We start from the raw sequence: 17574 nt of genomic DNA, 5'->3' as shown, positions 1-17574 counted from the left end.
GAGGAAGGCAGCGCTGGAGAAACTGTTGGAATTAGTGAAGCCTGTGTATCCCACGGCAGACATCATCTATTTAAAGGCCAAAACTGGTAGCCATATGTTTCCTATCGGACCGTTTTGTCGGATATTCCCACTGTGTGTGGTCTGCATCAGACTGTTTCCGCCGGAATATCCGACGGACTAAGTTTTCCAACTTGCCGGTAACATTTTCCGACAAAATGCTCCTATCGGACATACTCCGATCATTTGTAGCCTACTCCGACAGACAAAGTGCCACACATGCTCATATCAAATTCCTAGACCAAAGCTATTGGCTACTAGCCTGAACGTAGTCCCGTCGTAACGAAATAACGTCATCACGTTATGTACAATTGGATTTTCCGACAACTTAATCTGACCGTGTGTATGCAACATCACTTCCGGACCTCTTCCGGAATTAATCTGTCGGAATTACTCCGACGGATTTGCTTGTCGGAATCTCCGACCATGTGTACAAGGGCTTACTGTACAAAGCTACATAAAAAAAAAACTCATCTCAAAATATTACCCAAACCATCCTTCCTGCTCCTCTCAAGACCACCTGCTCTCTAGCTCCCTCATCACCTCTTCCAATGCTCTCATCCAAGACTTCTCCAGAGCCTCTCCCATCCTTTAGCACCCCCTATCCCAATCTATCTGGCTATCCCCAGCTCTGTCCTGAGGTTTCGGATTCCCATCTGCATGATCCCCAATTGCAACAGGAAGAAGAAATGCATTTTATGTAAAGGTACTTTACATATTTGTCTGAGAACCACTCTTACACAGTATTATATTTAAAAAAACATTTATTATCCAAATTGGTAATAAAATCATTGCAAACATAGTCAGTTAAAGCGGAGGTCCACCCTAAAGTGGACCTTCCGCTCATCGGGAACCCTCCCCCCCTCCGGCGCCACAATTGGCACCTTTCAGGGGGGAGGGGGGTGCAGATACCTGTACAGTACAGGTATCTGCACCCACTTCTGGGATAGCTCTCTGCAGAAAGGGGCATAGATTACGCCCCTTTCCGCAAGTGCCTGCCCCTTTCCGCAAGTGCCCCGCTGCCTGCTGGGAAACACACAGATCCCAGAGGCAGCGGGGACCGTCCTTATTGCGCAGCGCGACTCGCGCATGCGCAGTAGGGAACCGGGAAATGAAGCCGAAAGGCTCCATTTCCTGATTCCCATACCCAAGATGGCGGCGGCAGCACCCGAGAGACGATCTAGAGATCGGCTTTGGGTGCCGACATCGCAGGCGCGCTGGACAGGTAAGTGTCACTATTTTAAAAGTCAGCAGCTGCAGTATTTGTAGCTGCTGGCTTTAAAAAAAAAAAAAAAAACACGGAGTCCCGGCGGACTCCCGCTTTAAATGCTTTCTTGAGCTATACAAGAGGAAACTGTGGGTTAGAAAACCTATCAATGTCATAGACTCTTAGTTCAACTGTAGGTGGGTCTACACATTTCTTGGGGACACCCGCTTCATCAGGACCACATGTATTACACAGAATTTATATTAAGATGCAAACTATAAAAAGAAGAAACGAGGAACATCAATTAAACAGTATATCAACAAAATTCACAAAATCCAGAAACTACCTCTCAACTCTCAAGTCATCTCCAATGGGACAAAGAGATCAAGAGAAATTTTTATATATACATACATACTATATTACCAAAAGTATTGGGACACCTGCCTTTACACGTACATTAACTTTAATAGCATCCCAGTCTTAGTCTGTAGGATTCAATATTGAATTGGCCCAAACTTTGCAACTATAACAGCTTCAACTGTTCTGGGAAGGCTGTCTACAAGGTTTAGGAGTCTGTCTATGGGAATGTTTGACCATTGACTTCACTAATTCATCCCAAAGGTTTTCTTTCAGGTTGAGGTCAGGACTCTGTGCAGGCCAGTCAAGTTCCTTTACCCCAAACTCACTCTTCCATGTTATTATGGACCTTGCTCCATAAATAAACTCAATATTGAACCCTATGAACTAAGACTGGGATGCCATTAAAGTTCAAGGGCGTGTAAATGCAGGTGTCACAATACTTTTGGTAATATAGCGTGTATACATATCTCACAAAAGTGAGTACACCCCTCACATTTTTGTAAATATTTTATTATATGTTTCCATGTGACAACATTGAATAATGACAGTTTGCTACAATGTAAAGTTGTGGGTGTACTGCTTGTATAACAGTGTAAATTTGCTGTCCCCTCAAAATAACTCAACACACAGCCATTAATGTCTAAACCGCTGACAACAAAAGTGAGTAGGGATGGCCGAGCGGTTCGCCCGATGGTCGTTTCATGGTGAATTTTGGCTGTTTGGCGTCCGCCCGATCAGCGGACTATTGCCGCCGTTCGCCCGGCGGACCTCCGTGTTTACTGTGTAAAAGAACTTTGACCTATGATGACACATCCATCATGGGGTACAGGACAGCCAATTGAGACATTACAGCACATGGACACTTGGACATTCCCCCTAACTTATAAATAGACCCGATCCGGCGGCCATTTTACATTCTTTCGTATGTCACTATAGGGAGAGGTTGCTGTGTGGAGCAGGGGAAGATTACAGTGACCCAAATCGCTAGCTATTTGGTCCACAAAAGTTCTTTTCAGGACTGGTATAGGTGTTAGGTGTAGTTCAGGATATAGGTTTGAGGCACTGCTGTGCTAGTGATTGTTGCAGCAGCCTGTCTTTTGTCAGTGTAGAGAGAGGGACAGGACGCTGTGTGCAGCAGGGACAGTCAGTTTAATAATCATCTGTTACTATTAGGTCCACAAAAGTCCTTTTCAGGACTGGTATGGTAAAGTAATACAGGATATAGTTTTGAGTGCTATTCAAGTTATTTTTCCAGCAGCCTGTGTTTTGTCAGTTTAAATAGGGACAGGCAGGAAGCTGTGTGTGGAAGTGAGGGACAGTCAGTTTAATCAGTAGCTGTTACTATTAGGCCCACAAAGGTTCTTTTCAGGACTGGTATGGTAATAGGCTTGTACACGTATAATATTCGTTCTTCCAAATATAGAAAGAATATTATACTTGACTGCTGCCCTTCTGCTGCAGTAGTCCTTTATGAGTATAGGGACTGAAGTCTGCTAATCATTCACAACCTACTAGTTCCACAAAGGTCCTTATAAGGACTGGTAAGGTATAGGGTACTACAGTACATAGGGTTGAGTGAGGTACAGTCTGCTATTCCTTAAGGACTGGTATAGGTCCACAATATATAGGGTTGAGGTGCACTACTGCTGACTGCTGCCCTTCTGCTGCAGTAGTCCTTTATGAGTATAGGGACTGAGGTACAGTCTGCTAATCATTAACAACCTACTAGTTCCACAAAGGTCCTTATAAGGACTGGTAAGGTATAGGGTACTACAGTACATAGGGCTGAGTGAGGTACAGTCTGCTATTCCTTAAGGACTGGTATAGGTCCACAATATATAGGGTTGAAGTGCACTACTGCTGACTGCTGCCCTATACTGCAGCAGTCCTTTATCAGTATAGGGACTGAGGTACCGTCTGCTAATCATTCACAACCTACTAGTTCCACAAAGGTCCTTATAAGGACTGGTAAGGTATAGGGTACTACAGTACATAGGGTTGAGTGAGGTACAGTCTGCTATTCCTTAAGGACTGGTATAGGTCTACAATATATAGGGTTTAGGTGCACTACTGCTGACTGCTGCCCTTCTGCTGCAGTAGTCCTTTATCAGTATAGGGACCGAGGTACAGTCTGCTAATCATTCACAACCTACTAGTTCCACAAAGGTCCTTATAAGGACTGGTAAGGTATAGGGTACTACAGTACAGAGGGTTGAGTAAGGTACAGTCTGCTATTCCTTAAGGACTGGTATAGGTCCACAATATATAGGGTTGAAGTGCACTACTGCTGACTGCTGCCCTATACTGCAGCAGTCCTTTATCAGTATAGGGACTGAGGTACAGCCTGCTAATCATTTACAACCTACTAGTTCCACAAAGGTCCTTATGAGGACTGGTAAGGTATAGGGTACTACAGTACATAGGGTTGAGTGAGGTACAGTCTGCTATTCCTTAAGGACTGGTATAGGTCCACAATATATAGGGTTGAGGTGCACTACTGCTGACTGCTGCCCTTCTGCTGCAGTAGTCCTTTATCAGTATAGGGACTGAGGTATAGTCTGCTAATCATTCACAACCTACTAGTTCCACAAAGGTCCTTATAAGGACTGGTAAAGTATAGGGTACTACAGTACATAGGGTTGAGTGAGGTACAGTCTGCTATTCCTTAAGGACTGGTATAGGTCCACAATATATAGGGTTGAGGTGCACTACTGCTGACGTCTGCCCTTCTGCTGCAGTAGTCCTTTATGAGTATAGGGACTGAGGTACAGTCTGCTAATCATTCACAACCTACTAGTTCCACAAAGGTCCTTATAAGGACTGGTAAGGTATAGGGTACTACAGTACATAGGGTTGAGTGAGGTACAGTCTGCTATTCCTTAAGGACTGGTATAGGTCCACAATATATAGGGTTGAGGTGCACTACTGCTGACTGCTGCCCTATACTGCAGCAGTCCTTTATCAGTATAGGGACTGAGAGTTTTGTCACAGGGTCATTTAAAAAATGACAGGCAGAGGAAGAGGCAGGCCCTTCCGCAGGGGTGGTAGGGGTAGGGCAGGAGCAACAGGTTTGAGCCAAAGTGGGAAGATGCAGAAGGTGCGTTCAATTACTTAAAGGACGCACCAGACTTGGTTGAGTGGCTCACTCAGCCTTACTCTTCTGCACCCTCCTCATCCTCTCGATCTGCACCCTCTTCTTCACTCTCTGCTATGTGCACCCCCAAAGACACTACCACCAACAACACCACCACCACCACATACCTTCCGCTTGAGTCACAGGAATTATTTTCGGATCCATATCAAGACATTTCTGATGCGCAGCCACTCTTGGCATTGGATCAGGAAGAGGAGGTAGCAACAACCGCCACTCAGCAGTCTGACGACAGTACCCAGATCAGCCCAAGGAGGAGGTTGGTCCCCAGTGTTGCTGCCTACTCCGAGATCTCTATTTATAGCGGTGGGGAAGGTGATGTCGATGATGACGTGTCTAGTGATGTCACGTGGGTGCCCACAAGAGAGGAAGAGGAGGGGAGTTCAGAGGGAGATATGGACCAGCAGATAGGGAGGAGAAGCAGGAATAACTTACATTGCACAGGAGGGACAAAGCAGACTGCTAATGTATCAGGAGCGAGTCATCGACCATGTACGGTCACATCTGGCGCTCCCAGGACGCCGGCACATGGCTCCGCAGTGTGGGCTTTTTTTAACGTGTCCGCTGCTGACAATAGCGTTGCCATCTGCAATCTTTGCAGTCAACGCATTAGTCGCGGTAAGCCCAACACTCACCTAGGGACGACCGCCTTAAGAAGGCACATGAGCAGCCATCACCGAGCCCAGTGGGAGCAACGGAACACACAAAGCCACACTCCAGGCTCTCACCGTCCAGCCTCGTCTTCTACTTCTCCTTCTCCTCTCTCCTCACAATTGTCCTCCACTCCACCTTCCATCACGCCAAGCTCACATTTTTCTGAAAAAAGGCAGGCTTCCGTGGGCCTAATGTTCGAGCGTAAAAAAATTATGACGCCGGATAACCCTCTTGCCCAACGATTGACAGCTGGCTTGTCAGAACTGATAGCCCACCAACTACTGCCATATAAACTGGTGGACTCGGAGGCCTTGCGAAAATTTGTGGCCATTGGAACACCACAATGGAAGGTCCCAGGAAGGAAGTATTTCTCAGAGAAGGGCATCCCAGAGCTATATGGCCATATTCAGCGGCAAGTGAATGTATCTCTGGCACACAGTGTCGGTGCCAAGATACATCTGACCACAGACACGTGGTCTAGCAAACACGGGCAGGGAAGGTATATCACTTTTACTGCCCACTGGGTGAACCTTCTGACAGCCGCCAAGCATGTAACCCGTGGCACCCGTGTAGATTTGGTTTTACCGCCACGGATTGCATGCAGGCCTGGCTCTTCTTCTCCTCCTCCTCCTACTCCATCCTCCACCCTCTCCTCCTCGGCTGACTCCTCCTTTTCCGCTGCTTGCGTCTCTTCCGCTGCACCGCCCAAGCTCCCCAGAACCTATTCGACATGCCAGGTGAGACGTTGCCATGCCGTGCTGCGTCTGTTGTGCCTGGAAGCCAAGAGCCACACTGGCCCAGCACTCCTTTCAGCTTTGCGTTCACAGGCAGATCAGTGGCTAACACCGCTCAATTTGACAGTTGGTAAAGTGGTGTGTGACAACGGTGCCAGTCTGCTTAGCGCATTGAAACAGGGCAAAATTATGCACATGCCATGCATGGCACACGTCTTAAATTTGGTCGTGCAGCAATTCTTTGTCAAATATCCTGGGGTCCAGGACATCTTGCGACAGGCAAGGAAAATCTCGGCCCATTTCAGAAGATCTTACACGGTCATGGCTCGCCTTGCTGACATTCAGCGGCGACACAATCTGCCGGTCAGACGTCTTATTTGCGATTGCCCGACGCGATGGAATTCAACCTTCTATATGCTTGATAGGCTGCTTCAGCAGAAACGTGCAGTTAACGTCTACCTGTATGAACTCTGCGGCAGAACCGGTTCTTTGGAGCTGGGTTTTTTTTCACCGCGCCAGTGGCTGCTCATGCGCAACGCATGCAGACTTCTGCGGCCATTTGAGGATATCACCAAACTGATCAGTCGCAGCCATGGCGCCATCAGTGACATGGTACCTTATGCCTTCTTTATGGAGCGTGCATTGCGTTGTGTCATTGATCAAGCTGTGGAGGAGCAGGAGCGGGAAGATGAGGAAGTCACAATGCTGGATGAATTCCCAGGGGGGGCTACTCTATCTGAGACAAGTGAACAACAGGAGTCTGAAGAGGAGTCAGGAGGATGGTGCCGGGGCGGATGAGGAGGAGCAAGAAGAGCATGCTTTAAACCTTTCTGGGATCCCTGTTGTTGTGCGTGGATGGGGAGAGGAGAATGAAGAGGACGACATTATCCTGGATGATGAGCAGGTGCCAGGCCACCAAACCGCTTCCAGTTTAGTGCAAATGGGGGCCTTCATGCTCCAGTGTTTTAATAGGGACCCCCGTATAAAAAGCATAAGGGTCAAGGACCAGTACTGGGTGGCAACGTACTTAGACCCCCGGTACAAACACAAAATAGCAGAAATGTTACCGCCGTCACAGAGGGCTGTCAGAATGGAGCACTTCCAGGCCTTGCTTCGAGAAATGCTGCATTCTGCTTTTGCGTGCGCTGGCAGAGGAGCAATTCCCACTCCCAGAGAAGGAGTTGCAGGTACCAATCCAACAGCGTCTGCAAGAAGAGGCCGGTTTGAAGATGTGTTGGTGACTTCGGATATGAGGTCATTCTTTCAGCCGACCCATCGACAGGTGTCATCCGGATCCAGCATCAGGGAATGCCTAGACCGTCAGGTGTCTGACTACATCGGGTTAACGGCCGATGTGGACGCTCTGAGGAGTGATGAACCCCTGGACTACTGGGTGGGCAGGCTTGACCTCTGGCCAGAGCTTGCCCAATTTGCAATCGAACTGTTGGCTTGCCCCTTGTCCAGTGTCCTGTCCGAAAGGACGTTCAGCGCAGCAGGGGGGATCGTGACCGATAAGCGTACTCGCCTAGCTCACGACAGTGATAACTACCTCACATTTCTAAAAATGAATGAGGCATGGATCTTGGAGGAATTCAACACATGTGACCAGTAGACCATGTATATGTCTATAAACAATTTTTTTAATCGAGCACACAGACCTTCTTTCCTAATTTGGCTCACTTCCTTGTCCAAAAAAAGCACACCGTACTATATGCCCGTACTCTCCTGTTTGAAGAGGTTGTGCGGTGTCATATTTTTACTGGGGCTGCTTATTATGAGGTGCTCCCACCATCCCTGTGCTGTGCTGACTTCCTCCTGGGGCTTTACCTCTGCTGTGCATATTATGAGGAGCTCCCACCATCCCTGTGCTATGCTCATTATGAGGGGCTTCCACCATCCATGTGCTGTGCTGACTTCCTCCTGGGGCTGTACCTCTGCTGTGCATATTATGAGGGGCTCCCACCATCCCTGTGCTATGCTCATTATGAGGGGCTCCCACCATCCCTGTGATGTGCTGACTTCCTCCTGGGGCTGCTTATTATGAGGGGCTCCCACCATCCCTGTGCTATGCTGACATCCTCCTGGGGCTGCTTATTATGAGAGCTCCCACCATCCCTGTGCTGTGCTGACTTCCTCCTGGGGCTGTACCTCTGCTGTGCATATTATGAGGGGCTCCCACCATCCCTGTGTTATGCTCATTATGAGGGGCTCCCACCATCCCTGTGCTATGCTGACTTCCTCCTGGGGCTGCTTATGGTGCAGGTGTCAGTGCTGTATATCACGGTGCTGGTGTCAGTGCTGTATATCACGGTGCTGGTGTGAGTGCTTTATGTCACGCTGCTGATGTCAGTGCTCCTTATCACGGTGCTGGTGTCAGTGCTGTATATCACGGTGCTGGTGTCAGTGCTTTATGTCACGTTGTTGATGTCAGTGCTCTCTATCACGGTGCTGGTGTCAGATCACTCTATCACGGTGCAGGTGTCATTTCTGTATGTCACGCTGCTGATGCCAGTGCTCTCTATCATGGTGCTGGTGTCATTGCTGTATGTCACGCTGCTGATGTCAGTGCTCTCTATCACAGTGCTGGTGTCAGATAACTCTATCACGGTGCTGGTGTCAGTGCTTTATGTCACGCTGCTGATGTCAGTGCTCTCTATCATGGTGCTGGTGTCAGATCACTCTATCACGGTGCAGGTGTCATTGCTTTATGTCACGCTGCTGATGTCAGTGCTCTCTATCACGATGCTGGTGTCAGTGCTGTATATCACGGTGCTGGTGTCAGTGCTTTATGTCACGCTGCTGATGCCAGTGCTCTCTATCACGGTGCTGGTGTCAGTGCTGTATATCACGGTGCTGGTGTCAGTGCTTTATGCCACGCTGCTGATGTCAGTGCTCTCTATCACGGTTCTGGTGTCAGATCACTCTATCACGGTGCAGGTGTCATTGCTGTATGTCACGCTGCTGATGTCAGTGCTCTCTGTCACGGTGCTGGTGTCAGTGCTGTATATCACGGTGCTGGTGTCAGTGCTTTATGTCACGCTGCTGATGTCAGTGCTCTCTATCACAGTGCTGGTGTCAGATCACTCTATCACGGTGCAGGTGTCATTGCTGTATGTCACGCTGCTGATGTCAGTGCTCTCTATCACGATGCTGGTGTCAGTGCTGTATATCATGGTGCTGGTGTCAGTGCTTCATGTCACGCTGCTGATGTCAGTGCTCTCTATCACGGTGCTGGTGTCAGATCACTCTATCACGGTGCAGGTGTCATTGCTGTATGTCACGCTGCTGGTGATCATCTCCTGCACCCTCTTCTTTGCCTACCCTGACCTTCCCTCTCCTCCATTGCCTTCATGCGCTCCACAGTCCTGAATTGTCACAACATTTTCACATATAAAAAAAGAATGCTTGTAGTTGTCGATCCCAGATTCACCTCATATATGTGTTATGTCATTGGCCATGTGGTGGGACTATGTTTGCACAGCTAGTAATTATTTTGTGGCTGCAAATTTGACCTGTAGGTTTGCAAAGTTCGCCTCTCATTGAATTCAATGGGGCCCGCCACGAACGTCACTGTTCGCGAACTATCGGCCGCGTTAGCGGTTCACTTTCGCGAAACGTCCCATCGGAAGTTCGTCCATTACTAAAAGTGAGTACATCCCTAAGTGAAAATTTCCCTAAGTCAAAATGTTCAAATTGGGCCCAATTAGCCATTTTCCCTCTCCGATGTCATGTAAGTCAGTGTTAGCCCTTGTACACGCGGTCGGAGAATCCGCCGGAATGTGTCCTATCGGACCGTGTTGTCGGATAATCCGACTGTGTGTGGTATGCATCGGACTGGTTCCGTCGGAATATCCGTCGGACCAAGTTTTCCAACTTGCTGGAAATATTTTCTGACAAACTGGTTTGATCGGACATACTCCGATCATGTGTAGCCTACTCCGACAGACAAGGTGCCACGCATGCTTACATTCAAATTCCGACACGGAAGCGCTCGTTCAGGTAAAACTACTGCTCGTAAGCGATAAAGCACATTCGTCACGCTGCAATGTTAAAAATTCTTTCATCAAGCGCATTCTTTTGTTCTTTACAATGCTGCAAGAACGAACTTCTTTTGATGCTCATAGTCACACACACTTCTCCCGAACGTATTTCATTACTCTTTTTTAACCATTTCAGCAATCCAATTTTAGTTTGTGTCACATCTACACAATTTTAGATTTTGTTTATTCTTTTTTGGATGCTTTGTTTTTGGATTCCCTAAAAATCTCCTTTAAAGACAGTTTGCTCATTTCTCCTTTTTTTTGTTTTTTTTTGGTGTGTAAACTTACCACAACAACATTATTCTATTTTTGATATTTTGTTTTTCTTTTTTAATCTACAGGAGGTTGTTTAGTGTTGTTACCCCTTGTTATTTATTTCACTTTGTATTTTTGAAATGTACCTGCCTGCTCACAAATAAACTGGCCTTTTGGAAGGAAAACACATACGCAAGTATTTCTTCAAACAAAAAAATACTTTTATTTCGCTGTCAGTAACAAATAAAGAGGGAAGCAGCAATGTTGAAACTGGGGAGATTAGCGAAGCCTTTGGCCCCCAGGGCACACATCAACTATTTTAAAGCAAAAAATCGGTGGCCTGAGGAATACATGTCTGAGGGAGAGAAGTCTGGTCCTGAAGTCCATGAAACCCGGAACAGCAGCAGATGACATCTATGTTCCCAGGCTGTGGTACTACAACAGGCTGCATCTTCTGTCAGACCAGACTGAACCCAGGTCATCACTCTCTGGTCTTCCTTCCACGCTTCCTTCCAGGCTGTGGCTGTGGTGCTGGAGGTGTGGCAGAAGGAGGAGGAGGAGGAGGAGCAGGGGCATGGGCCAAATCACACAAGTGTGTTTCTGGTGTAATTTGGCCCAACAGACCCTTGAGGAGGGTGTGGAGAATAACCTCCTCACACAAGATCTGTTGCCCCTGCTCCATTTTATCAAGCTTGCATGCAACCATGGCGGCAAAGGCCTCTTGGTCGGTGGGTTTTGCTTGGAGTGCCGCAGAAGCCTCACCAATCAGCCTCAGGGCCGACTCCTCAACATTCCCCCCTTTCTCGCCCTTTTGCCTGGAAGGCGGAGGGGAGGGAACTGGCATTCAGTGAGGCTCCTTTGGCTACCCACCGCCTGGCTGCTTCTTATCCCCGCCTCATCCTGGCTGCCACTTTCCACAGCCACCCCCTGGCTGCTGCATTCCACACCCTCCTGTTCATGGCTGAGTTCTTCTTGTGTATGAAAAAGGGACATCGTTTTAGTTTTTGGTTCATCAAACACACACAATTTTCACATCAACACTGTTGCAAATTGTTAACCAATAGAAAAGACTATCATTCTGAGCCCAGCATTTTTCTTTCTTGTCCCAAAGGTTTTGGCCACTACTGTCTATTGATATGTGAAACACTTTCTAAAATCAGCAATTAGTGAGCAAAAATCAAGTTAACATCATTCATTTATACTCCCAAAATATGTACAACAATACTATACCTGGCTCAAGCTGGGCTCCCACAGTTCTTCCTGAGTGGAAGGCCCAGGTTGGGCGTCGGAAGACTCATCGGGTGTGGAATGGAGCATAGGATGCGTGGAAGGAAGAGTAGAGAGGGATTCCCTGACATCAGCCTAGTCTGCCAGAAAATGCATCCTGTCATAATACCACAGGGAACATAAGCGTCATCTGCTGAAGCTCCAGATTGCATGGACTTCAGCACCTTGCTCATCTCCCTCATATATGTACTCCTGATGCTACCAATTTTCTTTTTTAAATATTTGACGTCTGCCCTGGGGACCACCGGCTTCACAAACTCAACCAGTTGCAACATTGCTGCCTGCCTCTTTTGTCTGTTACTATATAGTGGGTGTGTTGCTTGCCACAGGATGGGCATGTCTCTGTATTTATCGATGAACAGAGGGAGGAAGCTATGGTCATTGAAGCCGTCCATAATGTCTGCAAGACACAACACAAGACAAACCCTAATGTCAGTCTAAACTCCACTAATGCAGGCCTCAATCTAGAAGCAGTGTAGCCTAGTGATGTACCAAGTTCAAAATTTTACCTTCGTTTGCACGTTCGTCGCGTCAACTTCTCCCTCTGTTCACCGATCGTACGGACGGCACACGCGTGTTGGGTTTTATATACAGTGCGCATGCGTGAAACTCCGCCCACCCCTGACGTTCTTTCCAGACTATTTCCCGCCCCTTCGCTTCCGGCGCAGTGGGGAGAGCACATGGCAGAGAGAACACAGGTGCGCACTAATAATAGTTCTACTAACGAGGAGGAGGGTGAGGAAAGCCCGGAGCCTGAAATGTCCCGATCCAGGAAGAGAAGATTTAAGGCCTCAAATATGTCTTTTGGAGAGACGTTGGAGCTGGTCGACATAATGAACAGGACCGACTATGATGGGAAGTATGGACCTTACCCAAACTCAAATATCAGATAGGCCAAGATCATGTATAAAGTTGTGAAGAGTCTTCAGAAGAATTTTGGGGTACACCGATCCATGGATCAACTGAGAAAACGCTGGTCAGACCTGAAACTGAGGGAGCACGAGCAGTACCTAAGGATCAAGCGTGTTCTTGACAAAAGTAAGTAGTTGTCGTGTGTTCATATGATTATTATTGCTTGCATCCTGCTCCATGTGCTTTGATTTCATGTTGTGCATTTTAAAATGGCCACTTTCAAGTTCATGGTTTCATTCGTTCGTAGGAAACATCGTTCTGCAGATAAGTATTCTAGCTGAACACAGTGTCCCCAATAATGTTATGACCTTGAAGCTCGGCCAAAATAAACAATTGGACAACACTTCCAAACAATGTTTCATATTGTTAATTCTGCCCTCTGTGTGCTAATTCTTTATTTTTTTCAATTATCATAGGGGAGAGAAGACTCGGCAAGTATGAGGACACCAGGGACCACACCCCTCCCAAAGAAGGCCAACTTCCAAAAGCAGAAACAGAGGAGCAGGAGGAGGAGGAGGAAGGAGAGATCGTGGAGGTTGGACAAATTGTCACCACAACAGGTGAGTGTCGGAGAACACAGCTTCTGGTAAGCTCATCAATGTATGTCACCATATTTTTATTACATGGTGTGTTTTTTTGCTTTGTTTTGTAGGTGATGTGGAAGAAGATTCCTGTTTTACCAGTGAAAGTGCCCAGATCCAGATTGGGGAGATAATGGGGTGCAATCGGGATTTGGAAAATATCCTGCAAAACATCAATGAAAATGAAAAACTGAAATGAAGTGGTTGCAGCCCCAAAGCATGTACATTGATCCCCATGATGGGAGATAGCACATGTTGACACACTGTGTGCATCTTCCAAATTCGTTTTTTTCAGGGGTGACACCCCATGCGATGAAGGCAATATCAGCCCAGTTTGTACATACTCATGTCTGATATTGTCTTCACTTTTCAAAGTTGAATTTTGTAAGTTCCTGTGTTCTGTATTTTACGGTTTGATACATGCCTGTTTACCCGAGAACACCAAGTAAACCAAATTTTGATTAAACTCTGTTTTTTAAACACACAATTTCTTGGTTTGTTGTAAAAACCTTTTCGAAACGCACATGTGAATGTGCTTGGATTAAAAAGTTTCATTATCAACAATGTGTGGCTTCCTTTTTCATTGCACCAAAAATGTATTTGTAGTACAATTTTAGTTTGTGCTGAGAAGGAGTGTGATTTTCTAAAGGCAACTCCACTTTGCACTCCAAGTGCAGTTTGAGGTGTACTTTTGCAGTGCACTTGTAGTGCATAGTGGATGTGCCTTTAGTAAAAAACACCCACAGTGAGGTGTAAATTTTGGCAATCATGCCATTTTCCTGCCATGGTGCAGAAAATGAGCACGATTTTGATCAGTAATGCACTACATACATTATTTACAAAAACAAGGTGTGTGTGTAGCAGACCCACAACATAATAAGATTATCTGAAGAAGAGACTGTCCCCTCATCTCACTCTGAACTTGGGTTTGCACCGTTCGTGAAAAAGGCACAACTTGAAAAAACCTAAATATACCTAGGAGACACCTAAAACCAAGCCAAGCAGTAAATTAAGGAGTTTCAGATAAAAATGTATTCTTAAAATGCCGCTCAGACATTGTCTGGCATATCAATGGCCCCCTACCCACAAAGTAGTCCATGTATTGTGTTCTAACCTCATGGGCGCTTTGGGGGAGCAAGCCAGGATGAGCATGTGAGGCCGTGAGGTTATCTTCATTTTCCAGCAAGTCTGCTTCTTGTTGGCCAACTGAGACCGCATAGTTCACAGAAACTTTTTTAAGAAAATTGTGCAGAACACAGCACGCCAGCACTATGTGATTCAGTTTGTATTCCGCCATGTGAATAGGCGTAAGAAAAAGGCGGAACCGGCTGGCCAGTATACCAAAATTGTTCTCCACCACTCTTCGGGCTCTGGACAGGCGGAAATTAAAAATCCTCTGGTCTGGGGTGAGGGTCTTCATGAGGAAAGGCCGCATCAGATGGTTCGCCAGGGCAAACGCCTCATCCGCGACAAAGACGAACGGGAGTCCTTCCTGATTCTCCTCTGGGGGTGGCAAGCCAAGACTGCCACTCTGGAGACACCAGTAGAACTCCGTCCGTGCGAAGACTCCACCATCCGACATCCGCCCATTTTGCCCCACGTTCACATACAAAAAGTCATATGTTGCAGACACCACCGCCAACATCACTATACTATGAAACCCCTTATAATTATAATAGTACGACCCCGAGTTGGGTGGTGGGATGATGCAGACATGCTTCCCATCTATTGCTCCTCCACAATTGGGAAAGTCCCGACGACTGGCAAAGTGGGAGGCCACAGTCTGCCATTCCTGTGGCGTTGAAGGACACTGTGGAGTGAAACAAGAACAAAAATTTGTAATTTGACAAGTCAACAATGCAAGCAGATTAGACACCAACATTTTTGGTCAAAATTAGTATAACATTTTGGGAACTGAGTATTTAAAGCCTAAAGTCTAATGTCCCCTTATGAGAGTCATCACCCCCCCATCCCTCCCCCATCCCCCATATCCCCCATCTGATGGGCCCTTGCTCAAAAATGAGGGGGGGATGTTTAGGACAGGTAACCCTCTCCACTTGATTGAGAGCTGAATGGCTAAATAATGTGTGCTACTTTGGGAAGCCCCTCCTTAGTTACACTATTGGCAGCCCACCGGACAGGTAAGGAGTGTCATAATAACAAAAAGAAACCAAAATGTAAGCACTTTTTGACATTCTGCTATTACATATCCAGATAATTAATAGGTTAAAAAAAAATAACATTTGAAAGTATTGAGGCAGGCCCTTGCACTACATGCTTTGGGGAATTCATCCATAAATGTGAGCATTAAAAAGGTAGGTAGAGTGTGTATTGGGTTTGGTAAAGTCAGCAGATAGAGGATTGCTATCAGCTGAGCTAGCAGTTGGGGGGAGGGGGGTTCTTAATGAGTTTGGCCCCCCCAAAAAAATGTCATGATTTGAAGCATACACATCACATTTGTAGACATTCTAGGGGGTGTTTAGGGGAAAGCAGTACTATGGAGCTGACAAAAGACATTGGTAAGTGACTAGACTATAGTTTTATGGGCCAAGAAGAGCATGGTGGGGAAGTTAGTGAGGCAAATATGCCTGAGGACAAAGGGTCAGAGTATATAAATTCGAGCATATTGCAATGATGGTAATTAGGGAATGAGGCAAGAAATGCAAGACATTAGCAATCATGAAATACATAGAATGTGATGTTAAAGGATAAAACTTACCTTCATATAGTCCTTCTGCAGGACCTGAATGATGGCAGAACAGGTCTCTGGAATAATGATCCCCAGAGCCTGGGGGAGATGCCTGTAGAGAACTTGAGGTCCTGAAGGCTTCTCCCAGTCGCCAAGTAGTGCAACGTGGCGATGAGCCTCTGCTCCAGAGTGATGGCTTGCCGCATGCAGGTATCCTGCCTGGTAATATAAGGGGTCAGCAAAGCCAGCAGACGGTGAAAAACGGGGTCCATCATCTGGAGATAATTCCAGAAATCATCAGGATTATTCTCGCGGATCTCACGGAGCAAAGGCATGTGCAAGAACTGGTCACGCTGGCGCAACCAATTATTGACACTTTTGGCCCAATTTGGACATTTTCACTTAGGGGTATACTCACTTTTGTTGCCAGCGGTTTAGACATTAATGGCTGTGTTGTTATTTTAAGGGGACAACAAATTGACACTATTATACAAGCTGTAGGCTCACTACTTTATATTGTAGCAAAGTGGCATTCCATCAGTGTTGTCACATGAAGATATGATAAAATATTTACAAAAAACAAAAATAGAGATAATATATATATATATATATATATATATATATATATATATATATATATATATATATATATATATATATATATGTTACCAATGCTTTTATTACTAATGTGTAGAATACAATTTGTTTTTTAAATATAATATACTGTATGTGTAAGCCCTTGTACACACGGTCGGACATTCCGACAACAAAATCCGTCGGATTTTGTCCGACGGATTTTGTCCGAAACTTGTGTTGCATACACACGGTCGGACAAAGTTGTCGGAAAATCCGATTGTACGTAACGTGATGGCGTTATTTCGTTATGACGGGGCTACATTCAGGCTAGTAGCCAATAGCTTTGGTCTCGTAATTTGATCTGAGCATGTGTGGCACTTTGTCCGATCGGAATTCTCTACACACAATCGGACAAAGTCCGATCGGATCATGTTGTCAGAAAGTTTTATAGCCCAGCTCTAAAACTTTGTCCGTCGGATATTCCGACGAAAACAGTCCGATGGAGCCCACACACAGTCAGATTATCCGACAACATGGTCCGATCGGACATTTTATGTCGGAATGTCCGACTGTGTGTACAAGGGCTAAGAGAGGTTCTCAGAGGCATATTTATAGTACCCACTTAAAAAAAATCATATTCTTCTCTCTCTACATTAAAACACAACTTTTACATTATCCATTAACTTATCCACTCAAGGTATTGCCTTTTAAATAATATGCTTTTTCCATTTAGATTGCAAGCTCTCACGATCAAGGGCCCTCTTAACTGTCTTGTCTTGAATTGTTTTAGGCAGTTTTCCTTTATCATTTAAAAGCTTGGCAAACTGTTGCTACTTTATAAATCCTGTATTATAATAATAATAACAATAATAATAATAACAAAGCAGCATCACACTGATCAGGCCAGTGCTGTACTATTCACCAGTCAGCAGTTTTCCAGTATTAAACTGACAGCACTGTGCAATTCAATACAGCTTGATTGTCTAATGGCATGTACACATGAGTGGAATTTCTGACAGAAAGAGTCCGACAGGAGCTTTTCCTCCTATATTCTGATTGTGTGTATACCCA

Source organism: Lithobates pipiens, unplaced genomic scaffold (genome assembly GCF_037356315.1).
Source record: "Lithobates pipiens isolate NorthernLeopardFrog02 unplaced genomic scaffold, aLitPip1_a1.2 Scaffold_1, whole genome shotgun sequence".
Classification (NCBI taxonomy): Eukaryota; Metazoa; Chordata; class Amphibia; order Anura; family Ranidae; genus Lithobates; species Lithobates pipiens.
Note: the sequence above shows the minus strand (reverse complement) of the source record.